Below are 9733 nucleotides of genomic sequence, written 5' to 3'. Positions count from 1 at the left end.
GAAAACTTGAGGTCACTGACAGACGGACAGACGGACGGACAGACAGACAGACGGACATGGCGAGCACAATAGTGCATTTTTTTCCATAAACGAGAAAATGCGCTAAAAATAGTACAATGTGTACGCATACTAAGCTGACAATGACCAAGACTTACGTCAACTATTCGTGCTCTCTTGAGGCTGAATAATCCACATGCCATAACCAGGAGCCTGTCGCAGCAACTGCTGCAGACGCTGAAGCTGCGCACAGATTAGACACAATAACTTAAGAAGAATGAATCAACATGCCATATCAAATCGATGTCATCAATAAATTTAGTGATGCAGCTTTGAATCTGATTTTGATTAGCGAGCAACATAAATGATCTTTTCTTAGAATTAATCTGTCTACGAGGATAAGTTGGTGAATTATTTGTAATAATGCGAAATTTACGCAAACTTTGAAGGTAAGTAAAAATTGCATGCATTCTACAAATTATACAATAAATTTTTATTCCCCGTGTCAGACTGGTGAAATTTCGTTTATTTTCGTCTTCTTATTTGTATTCCATTCTTTTTTATTCTATGTTATTTTCCTTTTACCAGTCTTGGCGACAATTGCGCAAAAGTTGATCCGTCTCCAAAATTAATGAAAAACCTCAAACAACTGGACCAAGCATTGAAAAATTACTCAGAACACTCATTTCTCAATTTAACCTTTAAAACTATGTTTTGAATTTAGAATATAGCTATTGATATATTGATAACCCAACATTATACATCCACACTAAAAGTTTGAAACTCGAAATTAAAGTAGGAACTTCCCCCATATGAAAATCAGAAAACGAAAAGAATTTGCTGCAACAAAAAAAAAAAAACGTGTCATGAATGGGGTAGAACAAAAGGATCTCACGAACACCCTTTGAGCTCACCCTGTCGCTGTGACGGCGCATTGTGCCGTTATGCGCAAGAAACGTCAATCGCCAGTCGATGTCTTCTACCTACCGAGAGGAGTCCAAAATAATTACAGTTACAAGTAACAATTAATTACAGTTACATTTGTTTAGAAAATTATACCAAATATATGCCAATTCAGTATCGAATTAAATTGAATTATCGATGAAAGTTGGGATTTCAAAAACATTATGTTTCGTACCTTAAAGAAAAACATAGATTTAAAAGTACCGTTACTTTATAATCTATGTTTTTCTTTAAGGTATGAAACATAATGTTCTTGAATTTCTAATTTTCATGTGTGATTCAATTTAATTCAATGCCGATGGAATGTATTGTCCAACTGAATGCTCTTTTGAATCACATCGAGGTTAGTAACTATTTTCAAAATTGGTAATTCTCCTAATCCATTTACTAGGGTCAAATTATAATAATTTTGTAACCATGATATTGAAAAATTGTATAGTAGCATTTTTAATTTCAATTACTTTGCTGGAGAGGTAATCAGTAGAGTTAGTGAAGTACATCACAGGAATGATGGTTGCCACGAAGTTCAGGGCGATGAAATACTTCTGTCCATGTGACAGTATCGGCCATAACAAGGCGTAGAATCCCGATGTGATGAGCCACGTCACAAGGCAGAACATGATGATCACCATGGGTAATTCTGTGTAATCGTTAATTTTGCGCTGGAATTCGAAGACAATCAGAACATTCTCCTCAATTTCATCGTATTGAACTTGTTCTTGAGGCAGGACAAGAGTTGGCAACCGTGCGCTGTAGGATATTCGGGATGAATTGAAAAAATGTGTGCATTTCCCTGGAGACAAATCTTTGTTGAATGAATTTGTGCATTTTTGTTCGATATCTTCAACATTGTGATGGGAAGTCTTGAGTTGTACCACGTGCGCAAGGGACTGGTCTGTTAGACCAATGCATGCGTCTCGGTTGCTCCGTTGTGATTCGTAGACTTGAAATATCGGCTCGAATATTTTATTAAGCTTTCTTGCCATCAGAGCCAGAATATCGCTGTACAGTATACCAATGTACACGAAAATGTAAATACTCGTGACAACTTTGAAGAACAGTGGAATGAGGGCGGTAAAACTGTAATATCGTCGCAAATGCATGTAATACATCGCACATTTCAATGGCGTGATGACCACAACAGAAACTACGATTAATTTGGACAACATTGGTGAGAAGTTCAGATCGTTAAGGTCACTGGCTTGGATGAAGATGGGACAGACGACGTCGCAGCGCCACCAAAGAATCAAGTGTAGCAGCATCACCGACACGGCAGTGACCACGTCGTATATTTTATGGATGACTACTACAGTTTCGAAGCCAATTTCTTGGCCTCTGGGCTGCGAGATTGCAAAGTAAATGTCAGCTCCCATCATGAATAAGGAAAGTAGAGTGAAGAACACACTCCATATACTCCAAAACAATGATTTTTCACCCAAAATGTTGCCTACTGACTTTTTTGCACTTGCATTGCATGGTTTTGTGGTAAAACTATACGGAAAGAATCCAAAAAACCGTGCAACGATGAAAAAAAGTTTGGTGCGTTTCGTAAGATCCATCGTCATAATTTGTGTTGAGCACAATGCTGTGAAATATCGATAATTTTACCCTGCACGACTCAAAACCATTGTCATCCAACACTCAAAAATCTGTAATTTTTTGCATTAAAATCAGTGATGAATGAGAGCCTGCAATCGTTGTGATGTATTCGTGTCAAGGCCCACACGGTCACTACTATAAGCTCTGCACTCTAACCCCACAAAGGCACAAGGACGCAATTGAAGTGATTAGTGATTTATCGCATGAGCTAGAATATTCTAGCATATTCTGTGAATCACAGCAGCGCTTTGTGATAAGTGAGGATATCACCACAAAGAATGTTTGCTTTCCCGTCACTCCAGGAACTTGGAAGAGTTGGTCTGTAATATGTATAGTATGATATTATCGGGAGAAAAAATCTATGTTATTGGTTCTTTCGCTTGAAGTTATCATAGAAATTGTGATGTACATCAAAAGCGAAGGTTGCATGTTATAAGCTTATTGCAAACATTAGCCATTCGCCAGCTGTGCTTGCCGTCTCACACCACATGCGCTTGTGAGATATGACCATTGTTATGCTGGAATGCCTGATGAGGCATTAACAACGTACTCTTTGTTTCTACTGGACAGAACATTTCAACATAAAGAAAAAAAATAAAATTTTGAGCAAAACAATTATTCAGTTTGCAATTTTTTTACTTTGTAATTTCTTTTTGCTGCTCCACACACGATTCCTGTCAAAGATTTTTTTGCTCAGAGATTAATTGTCCGATAATTTTAACTGTTATTATCAGAGCTGAATCGAATACCATTTTTTTAAAACCTTCATATAAAGTTTTCATATAAGAATAAAGACACGAAGAGAAGTTACCGCTGCAATGATCACAAGCAGTGAAGTTTGAAGCTGTGAGTGTTCTGCTTCAATTTTAATGCAGAGTTTCAAGCTGACTGGTCGCTTCATCCACTAGTAACCATTTTAATACATATTTAATTTCCATTGTTACTCAGAAAGTCTCATTTCTTATAAATATTCATCAAAAATTTAAGTAAATTCAATATTTGGCTGATGCAAATGTCTGCTTGACATGTTTAAGCATTATTATCCGTGACCATTTTTTAATTAATTGGAAGAGATAAAGATTATCTGAGAATATAAAATAATTTCAAATCGATATTTGCGGTCTGACACTCAGGAACACAGGCAATTTCGACAAAGAAAAGGAAATTGAAACTAAAAACTCGAAATCCCGTGAACATAACGGAACACGCATAATGTTATGGGTGCAGTTATCTTCATGTAACTACTTTAAAATTACTGTAATTATTATCATAATTTAGTATTTAGTTATAGTTGTATTTACATCATGATATACAATTATACATTATAATGTAAAACTGGTAATCGGAAACACCTCAGCAGAGTTTAATAAATTTTAACTTGTAGGCGTACCAACTTTGCAATGTTTTACGTATTGTATTCAGTCCAATGAGGAAAGAACGACGACGTTCTTGTCGGACTCTGAACTCTTTTGTATTCGGGAAGGTCGAAAGAAACGCTAAAAAATTCCTTTTGGCAACGAGCATTTATTCTGTAATTAGTTCATGTTGTTTTAAACAGGGCTAATCATTGCAGCAAGTAATGTTGAAACATATATTATACTTGTATTTATTATTGCTTGTATTACTCACATAACTTATATACTTATATATCCTTCATTTATTTTTATTGATTTATACATTACAGCTGGTAAACTTCTAATTAATAATACAAATTTAATTAGGAATTACTATTACATAATTACTTTAATTAATTAAGTAACAGTTATAACTACTTGGATTGAGCATAAGTTTACTACTACAATGCTAGCATGACCCGAAATACTTAAATAGATCGCGTATTAAATGGCGAGTGTAACTCTCTTTTAGTCTCGATCAAGCGAAAAACGGGAATGATCGCAGCGGGTGAGAGCGGGTCTTTTCTCAGCAAGACGCAGAAACTAGAACATGTAAATAAATAAGCCACCTACGCCGTATGATGATTTCGAAGGTAACAGTTTACCTATTGTAGCGACTCACTAACACACTTTATATAAGTGCTGGGAGCTCTAGTCTCGCGTACGCGAGTGATGTAGAAACGAGTCACACAGAAATGTAGGGAGTAAGTCAATTGCAGGAAGCTTTTGCAAAAAGGGAGATAAGTTCAAGAAAAACACGCGTACTTTCGTTTACATTCATCCTTGATTTTATTCCATTTTCTCGGACAAGAAAGTGATACTTCATGCCAGGCGGTGGTGTTGCAGATCAAACAACATGAGCCTCTCGATCTTGCAGCATATTAGCTGCATATTGCTCTCCCCAGCTACGTACCTCTTCCAATTTCCGCTGAAACATTATGAGCGAATAAGAGCGATATAGAAAAGTGTAACTCGCAATCGAGAGCATGTGAGGTTATGCGTTAATATAGAACTCATATATATATATATATATATTGCGATGTCCCGGTAATGCCGGCTTTCAAACAACATCAAAGCCTCCCAGGAATGGAGTCTTCGAGCCACGAGTGTTTGCAGAGCTTCCTCTCCAATATTTACTCCAGTCCCTACGGCATTAAGTTGTATTATATCCGAGTATGGAAATTCTGCATTAATTTTCGAAATCATATCATAGGATGCGTAAAAACTAGCATCAAAGCAAAAGACACTTGATTTTGGCTAAAAATCCAATATCATTGCCATTTTTATTGAGAAGTATTTCATTGAAATTATGAACCATAGGAGATAAAAAATTCCTCGAGCTCCATAATTAGTTCAAAACGTAGTTTTGCTTAAAAAACGTGCAGCCACTGCCATTAAGCTTCGCATCCCAAACTGTGCAAATAACAATGCAAATAAAAATCTGTTGAGCTTTTTACATATGGTTACAAGGAATCAGTATATAATGACGAATCTTTACAAATTAGAATTTTTGAAATAATCTATGTATTTCAGGCATGGAAAATGAATTTAAAAGGAGTAAAATAAACCCCGGATAATTTTTCTTGTACGATAACAAGCTGCCTTTGGAGCCATCAAACCTGGCGAAAGCAAGCTAGAAATTTTTGTCATACGTTGCATGAATTTAGCTGAACAGCTCAATTGAATTTCAAATCATACTATATGTAATGACGAAAAAAAATATAACTCAGTACTCACTGCAGTGAGTGACAGAGAACGCATTTTCTCGTCGACGAAAAAGTGAAGACACGGACGGACAGACGGACAGACAGATGGACGGACGGACGGACGGACATGGCGAGCACAATAGTGCATTTTTTCCATAAATGAGAAAATGCTCTAAAAAGACTGAACGGATTGTGACTTTCCCTTAACATTGGCGTAGTCAGAAAAATATTTGCACCTCGAGTTCTTGAAATTAAAGCAATCGTGATAATCTTGCGCTCATGGTAATTATTCATCGTAATCACGACCAACGAGAATCCAAGCCCGAATCCTCTGAAAAATTTTTTTCTCCAGAATTGTTGTCAACATTTGCTCCATGCTATTAATTTAAAACACTTAAAATTGTTATTTGTTTGGTTAAAAAATTAAAAAACGTAACAAACGTGAAAAAAACGATAAAACGTACAAAAATGTAACTCAGTTTTCACTGCAGTGAATGACAGAGAGCGCATTTTCTCGTCGACGAAAACGTGAAGTCACGGACATACGGACGGACGGACAGACATGACGAACACAATAGTGCCTTTTTTCCCATAAATGAGAAAATGCGCTAAAAGTAAATGAGTTGAAATATTGAATACATGGTAACTAGAGATATATTTTCAAATGTAGATGATCTTCAACTCTTACAATAATTATTTTATTAACATCGAAAAACCTAACGTCGCGTTTCAAGCGTTATTCTGAGATCGCTGGCTCATGACCCCACTAAATATACATATTTTTTCAACATAATTAATTAACATTGTGTGCATCTACCGTCCAAAATATCAAGAAAAGACAGGCTATCAAAGTTAATATAGTTGAAAAAGACTTACGGAATTTTACATAATTGTCAAGCTAATTCATAGAAAATTAGTCGAGGACAACTATATAAAATTCATCTGCATAAGCAACCATTTTCTCGGAGCTGAAATTACAATTTACCCCCAATTATCGTGTGCTTAACAAAATTTGTCTAAAAAATTCCTAGGATGATATTACTACATATTTGTATTGCGTCATATCGCATCATTATTTTGATGCTCATCATGCATTCGAAGAGAAATATGGCTGTGGTTTGTGTATTTCGTATTAGGGAGATTCTCGACGCTACCATATATGGTAGCGTCGCATGGACTAAAATGGGTTCAAGAGCGGAATTATCATCATTATACGGTATAAGAGATTATACCCTCGAATATTTAACTGTTCAATGTACTTGAGTTCATTGTCATTGTGTAGCCCACCCAAGTCACAATATCAGTGCAAGGAAAGAAATTTGTTTCTTCATCTTCTGAAGAAAAACTTATGCTCTGGTCATAGTCTCGCAGTAGCAGACTTAGAGTAATTCTAATCCCACACCTTGTGCCGGCTTACCTCTACCTGTAATAGGCGCTGTTGAGAGCCACGAGATGGTTTACTAGCTGGATGCGTTCCATTACATAAAAACTGAAGGCGTTGGTTTTGCTTCGTCAGACGGGAAAATGCAATGGCTCGATGTAAATGGGACTGTTCTTTTATTTGCTGACCTTCAGCCTATGATAATTTTTGTTGGAAATGCATGCTGTTAAATTTCGTGAATTACTTTTTGAAGTTATTACCTTAATCTCATTTCCAATCGTCTGCTGTCAGATACTTCCAACCGGTCGTATATGTATAACCTCACATGATTACGCACGTTGTGTGTAATTCATCGGAGCACGGTGGTTTATAGTAGCTGATTCCTTGCTTAAAAAGTTTTCTGACCAAAGTAAACCTCATTCATTATAATGAGCTCCATTCCTGTTTACCTCTTTTTTATTCAAATTCAAGACAACGCTAATTAGGGCCTAAGGACGACTTTTGAGGAAATCCTTCATGCTACTTTATTACTTTGCTAGATTTTAGTGTACGTGCATACTGCCGCTATATGTTGCATTGAAATCAACAACTCCGTTTAACAATAATATCGAGGATTTTGATGTAATGACAATGCGAAAAGAATCCAATTCAAAACTCACGAATTTAAAACTTTGTCGCCGGAGCTGACTGCAACCCACATTTCATCGATCAGCGCTCGTTCGCTCGGTTGAGTTTACTGCTACAGAGACCGCGGTATTGACGTTCGCGATGCTATTGCTCCAGGACGACCGTTTGAGCGTCCTCTAACTCCATAAAATGCCAGAAATACTGCCAAGACATTACCAAAGTTAGAAGTGGAGCCTCCATTCCAATGCGCCTGCCAAAAACTTTTGCTGAAGCGTATTTTAAAATCGTACTTCGGGAACGGAATTCATTGCAGAGTTTCATGCCGTTGTTTCAGGAACGTTTTTTCCTGTGGATGAACTAGGCTGGAGAGGCTGGCTTTGTTCGAATATCAGATCCATATTCCTTTCCTTGGCAAAGATTGAAGAATGAATCCCGAAAAACCTACAGTGAAATAAAAATCTTTTGAGCAAAATTACAAGCTGTGGTCCATTTCATTTCGAATTCAGCAGACAGTTAAATTAGAAATCATCCTATTAGTCATACATGATGCCCTCTGAGAAAAATATTTGGCTACGATTTGTACGACGGAGAATGATCCGGAAGGTCATCGATGATTTCTACGAGGAAAGATTCATTGACGACGCAGTTCAGTCTTAGTTGTGCCTCGGATCTTTACCTTGTAGATATGTGCATGAACGCTTCTGTCGCTTGAACATTACTGTTTGTCATCTTGGGCCTGCGCTGGTGCATCCGTTGGGGAAGGCCTGTTCACCTGTGGATGAGGCTTCGGCTACGGCGATTACTAAATGCAATGCGCAGTATCATCAACCATTAGAATGAGGGTTACAAATAATGTTAGTATAAGCTTCGACGAAGCGTAGAGTTCATCAACACAAAAATGTCTATTGCTTATGTAATCATTTAGAACTGATGTTGGGATCCATCTATCGAGTTTTTGATTTACTAACAACACCATGTTCCATCTTGCAAAATTTACAAACTTTGCATATAATGAAACAAAGTAAAGCCATTTGTATCGCGTGAGCGGCTTTTTTTCTTATTGTCGCATTTAACCATAACGAGGTTGATTTTCCTTACATTTTCGTCAAACGATGTAAAATTTACCATCAAAAAACAAATCTCTGAATAAAAAACACAATTTTACAGACTGCAAATAATTTTATGTTTTTATGAAATCAATTTAATATTTGGCGCCCATTTGATTCCTCCACTTCAACTCCTGCATGAGATTGTCGTGGCGTGCTCGCAGATGCAATTTCCGTGTTGCTACCTACCACTACTTAGCCTTTTGTGATCGCCAGTCTTTCGTAATACTTGTAGGATAAATGAGAACACTGCATGGTAACTAATGTTCGCAAACTGTTAAACTTGTACATGTGTCGACTTACGTTCGTCTTCTAGAAATATCTGAAGTCCTACCTGACGATAAGGATTTCAGAACTAATTTATACTTAGTTCACTAGAAGCCCGAGAAAAAATATATTTAAGAGAAAATAAACATAAATATGTCAAGAAAAACACAGATAAGCTCACAAAAATACACATCTAATTAACGATTTAATACTAGCATAGTGAGGCAATCACAATCATAATTTCTATGGAAAAATACCCTTCAGGTGCCTTGAACTTGTTCCGGTGAATTTGCCGAAAATGTGCTGTAATCTTTCAAAAGTGAAAACAAATTCATCGCGAAGAAAAGCTAGCATCATTGCTACCGCTCCTCCGTGTAGTGAGTGCGAGTAAAAAATACAATCTAAAATAAGTTTGTTAGCATTAAATAGTCTAAGGATATGGCTTCTAGATTTTTTATGAATAAAGCGGTAAAAAGTATCCCACATGAAAAAGAAAATAGCGGGCCATGTAAAAAGCAGGACGTACAGTTCTACATCCCAGATATGCAGGAGTTTTTTCTCTTCATGTACGTGAAAAAATACATTTGAATTCAATGAAGATGAAAAAAATATAACTCAGTACTCACTGCAGTGAGTGACAGAGTGCGCATTTTCTCGTCGACGAAAATTTGAGGTCACGGACGGACGGACAGA

Source organism: Hyalella azteca, unplaced genomic scaffold (assembly GCF_000764305.2).
Source record: "Hyalella azteca isolate HAZT.00-mixed unplaced genomic scaffold, Hazt_2.0.2 contig14865, whole genome shotgun sequence".
Taxonomy (NCBI): Eukaryota; Metazoa; Arthropoda; class Malacostraca; order Amphipoda; family Hyalellidae; genus Hyalella; species Hyalella azteca.
This window is presented reverse-complemented; position numbering follows the sequence as displayed.